Source organism: Hevea brasiliensis, chromosome 5 (assembly GCF_030052815.1).
Source record: "Hevea brasiliensis isolate MT/VB/25A 57/8 chromosome 5, ASM3005281v1, whole genome shotgun sequence".
Taxonomy (NCBI): domain Eukaryota; kingdom Viridiplantae; phylum Streptophyta; class Magnoliopsida; order Malpighiales; family Euphorbiaceae; genus Hevea; species Hevea brasiliensis.
Window position 1 is genome coordinate 13,693,883 of NC_079497.1, and position 5,020 is coordinate 13,698,902.

General features: G+C 32.4%; 1 long non-coding RNA gene across 2 annotated transcripts; it reads left to right on the top strand.

Annotated features, from left to right (window-relative positions):
* Window positions 1-517: 517 nt before the first annotated feature.
* LOC110667956 (uncharacterized) lies at window positions 518-2,218 on the top strand. Of its 2 annotated transcripts, none has more exons than XR_002497399.2 (2): window positions 518-840; window positions 938-2,218. It is a non-coding gene; the product is annotated as an uncharacterized LOC110667956 (long non-coding RNA). The 2 variants fall into 2 exon arrangements; XR_009148866.1 differs by having other exon boundaries at window positions 1,151-2,218.
* The last annotated feature ends 2,802 nt before the right edge of the window (window positions 2,219-5,020 follow it).

Here is a 5,020-nt window from a genome sequence, read left to right on the forward strand (position 1 = left end):
AATATAGACTTTAAGATAATTAAATAAATGATACTATAATTTCATTTCACATTGTTAATTTTGTTAAATATAACCATAAAAACAAATAATACTAAATTCAACGTAATTTACATAGTTTAAGAAGTATAATATATAAATTAAAATTCAAGTTCATCATAATTACGATTAAAAAAATCCTCATAAATTATAACAAATAATATGTTAAATAATAGTAAATTAAAAATTTAACAACAAAATTTAAATAAAATAAAAAACTTAAATAAAAATTTGAAGAAATTTAATTAAATGGGTTAAATATTTGTGGATACTCATTGGCCTACTAATTAAAGGTCTGTTTGGCATTACTATTAAGAAAATTATTTTTTTAAATATACTAATCAGAGAGTGTTAAAAAATAATTAAAAATTAAATATGATCAATTTTAATAATAAAAATATTAAAATAATAAAATTATTTTTTTAAAATTATTTTTTTAATAATATTTAAAATAATATTTTTATTTAAAAAAAATAATTTTTGACTCTGAAACTTAATTTCAAACTGAGTTTAAATGGGTTGGGATACTAATATCTCAATCGTTAAATCTAAACCATGATGATTATAAATTTTTAATTTTGAATTCACCTGAGTCCATTTAAAAAATTATTTGAAATTTCAAACGGTCGACTACTTCTCAAAACCACCCGATTCCTCCCACCCGGGAATTGGGGTACAATTGGAAAGACACACATTGGGGCAGAGAAAGAAAAAGGAAATGAAGAACAGCTGTTGCTTTGTCTGAAATTCGCCGCTGCTGTCTCTACTCTACCATATTTGCGCTGAAGTGGAAGTTAAGGGGAGGTACGTCCTTGTGTTTGGTCGCCAATTTATTGCTTTGATTTATATTTCCTTGAGCTTTTCTCTAATTCTTGCTCTTTCTTTTCATCTATTATGTCAGTTTGTCGTTCAATTCTGTATCTTTTCTCATATTGCCACAACTCCTATCCACCGATCTTCACTTGACTCTCTCTATTTGTCCATAAAACAGTTATCCGTGCATCTCTATGTGCTTCAGTAACTCTTTGTGACTGTCTTTGCTCTGCCTCCTGTGTCTTCTTTAAGTAGATTAAAAAAATCTGTGTTCTTGATTTTTTTTTCTTGTTGATTGCAGCAGCAATTTGTTGCCATATCTCTTGTTCTAAGGTTGAAAAGGAATAAAAAATTACAACTAAACTGATCCTGGTTACTGTCCTTCCCGTTGTCGACGAGATCATTGAAGACCTAATAAAAAAAATAGATTGTTAGACTTCAGTTACGTTTTCGAGTGTGACATAAGGTTTTGAGATTCTAGGATGAGGCTGAGCTGTTGAAAAACAAAAATACAACGGAAATCCGTTGATGGTGCTTCATGAAAAGGGGAAGAATTCTACCGAGTATCTTACATAGTGGCTGAGCAGTGTGGACAAAGCAAGGAACTGTTGGAAGGCAAAAAACAAGCCAACAATGTCATTTCATTGTCCCAATGTGAAGACTCGCTACCAGCTGTGCTAGAAAGCAAAGAATAAAGCACAACTGGTAAGCTTTGGAATGAGGGTGAATTGGCCATGAGGCCTTGCCTTCCAGGTTATGATCATATGGCCTTGCTTTTAAATGTTACAATTTTGAAGGAAAAAATAGATTGCTGTGGCATGGTTGGTGTGGGTAAGATTATTGTTATATATATGATGGGCAAATAAGTAAAACAGTAGCCCATCTATTTTTGTGAGCAGCCCCTCTAATTTTGGGAGCTTTATCCATCTCAACTACTTTCTTGCTAAGCTTGATTGCTTTCTTGCTTTCCTGGAAGAAAGCAAGAAAGCAATCCAGCTTAGTTGGAAGAATGGATATTATTTATAGAATATGTGCACCCAAAAGTTTGCACCTTGGAGTTAGGGAAGTTTGTTGGAAATATTTGAAACTTCAAGTTCTAAGGGATTGGACGTATTGCTTTGTGGTTTGTTTGGACAATCTAATATGCACGACGTTGTTTGAGATATTGCACCTTCTAATGCTTCTGAATAAGTTATTCTTTGCCTTACGGTGATGTCCATTGAGCATTCTTGAAATGGAAATTGCAAACATATTGCTTTGCTGTCTTTTTGGACAATCTAATATTTACTGTTTGTTGTATCAAGATAATGACATGGATGGATTTGTGAAAATGCGTGATATTGTTCAAGATACTTCTCTTTTTATTACATCCAGATGGATATTCAAAATGAAAATGTCTTGCTTTGTAGATTGTTTGGATAATTTAATTTTCAAAATGTTTGTTGCAATTCAGTAACATTGATGGATTTGTGAAAATGTACGACTTTTGGTATATTGATATTGGTCTTCCTGTTACATCCAGGCATTTATTGGTATAACTATACATGCAAGATTGCACTAAAATTTCTTTATTTTATTGTGGTATCCAAGAAATCCTCAAATGAATGTAATACCTTAATGTAGAGAATGGTCAAGTATGGTCAAGTAATATTACACTAGAATTTATTTGCCTTAGTGCCTTACTGTGATATCGAAGAATTCCCTTAGTGTATGAAACGCCTGAATGTGTAGTTATCACTTTTTCACAGAAGAAAAATCCCTAATCTAGAGAATGGCCGGGGAAAGATTGCAGACTGTGATATTCAAGAACCCATCAATATATAGAATGCCCGAAAGCACAGATGTTTATTTTTTGATGGAATTAGAAAAGTAAATATTGAATTTTATTGGGATGCATGTTATAACCCTACTTTCATCACTTGGTTTCTTGACAAATCTTCCTACCTTATGTAGCAATGTTAAGACTGTTGAAGATTCCCATATTGTTGAGTTGCTCCTTAAATAATGCATTTCCCTCTACTAAAGTTACTAGATTTGAGCAGTTGTTCCAAACTCAAAGTTATTCTAGCAAATGTCTTATTATAGTTGATTATGTTAGAAGCATTGTATATGATTAACAACTAAACACTCACTATTTTAAGTTTCCTCAGCTAAACTCTCTTAGGCCTTCAGACCTACCAAAATTTAGGAGTTTCAGTCCAACAAACGTGCTCTAATGATGCTAATAATAATAAACAATTATTAAAATCCCCTCCACACTCAATTATTTACCATATCATCAGTTTCCATATTTAATTCCAAATTTATTTGTCTAGTTTTACGTTTTCTTCTTTGATATGTTATATGTTTGGATCCAATTAATATATGGATATGGATGTTTCAATTTGTTCATTTTTCATCAACCAAAGGCATGAGACAAGAAATACTCCACACAAGTTATAATTGATTTGATTCACTTCTCTATTTATGTAAATTGGTTAAAATTTAAGTCATATTTGTAGATGTTTCAATGCTAATTGTACCAACATTAATAATAATATTATATAATAAATGATGGGCTTTTACAAGTGTCTTATATACTCTGTTTTCCTCAAACTCTACAAGAGTGTTTGATCATTCTTAACAATCACAATTCAGAGCTTTGCCTGGCGAACCCAGAGTCTGCGCAGGTGGAATCGTGGTGGGCTTGGGCCCTGGCCGTGCGCGGCCCATGGAGACTGAGAGCTTATGAGGAATTTGGTGCGCTATCCGGGCAGGATATCCTTTTCGGGCTAAGTCCTTTGGCCACTGTCGGTGTACAGGAGATGGTGGGTCAGCACAAATAAGAAGTTAATAAAGATAAGAAAAATGATTTGTCAAATGCACACAAAGTTTTTCTTAAGAAGGAAGGCTTTCAAAAGATCTTAGAACTTTTTGTTAGAAAATAAATGCTATAAGTAGTTTAAGTGTGAAACTAAGTATAGGTCAAAGAAGCAAATACGTCATTTAAATTATTGATAAAATATTTAATTTAGTTTTTATATTTATTGAGGAAGTTTATTTTTAATTTTTTTTTAATTTAATTTAAAAGTTTTAATTTAATTTTAATTTAACTTCAAAATTAAAATTTATAAGTTATTTTTTTTAATTTAAATAAAAAATTGTGAAGTTCAACGTTTTGATTTTAGGATTAAATTTTTTTAATTTCTTGATTTAATTTTTAAAATTAAGAAGTTTATTTTTTTAATTTTTTTAATTTTTAAGCTCATTAAGTTTAAATTGAAACTTTTAATGAATTTTTCAATAAATACAAGGTGTAATTAAGCTTTAGGCCCTAAATTATCTCATAAAGTGATTTATATCTCTGTTATTTTTAGTTAATTTAAAATGGACCTAATAAGCTCAAATTTAACACTATTAAAAATTAATAAAATAAATTAAAAAAATGAAACAAATATTAAAACGATATTGCCCCTACCGTCTTCATCCACTAAATCAGCTTGACCTAACAACAGAGACACAATTGCTTATTTCCCTTTTCCTGTCGCCTTCGTCAAACTTGCATCCCCTCACAGCTTTGCTTCTTTCACCATCACAACATGCACAAGACCCACTCTACAACCCTTATCTCACCACTCATAAACCCAGCAGTAGCACCAAAGCATACAGCCACTACAAAAACCTAGCGACATCGCTCCCCATTTTCCCCTTCCCCTCCAACACACACACGGACACGCAACTCCTTTGCCACCATCTCCTCATCCTTTGCAATGCAAATCAAGGCCATCATAACTCATTCTTGTTGAGACATTCCAGATGCAGACCTGCTCCCTCATTCAGTCAAATCACCACAAACCCATTTCCGTCCTCTACTTCTATACCCATTGATCACCCTCCACCATTTTTTGCCTCTAAATAGACCCATTTCACTCTCACCTCATATAGACATACCTTCGTTGTTAGCCCCTTAGACCAAATGCAAAGTTCCTCGACATATTTCCTTTCTCCCATTTGCAACAACAGTCCAATCTCCTATAGACCCCAATCAACACCCAACGCCACGAAAGGCAAACAACATGGAGAAAGAGAAATTATCCTAATCCACGAGCAAGGAATCAAGATTTATTCTTGTTTCATCTTCTTGTTGAGCATGTTGTGCCCAGCAGTAGAAATAAGAGGAAATTAGGAAATG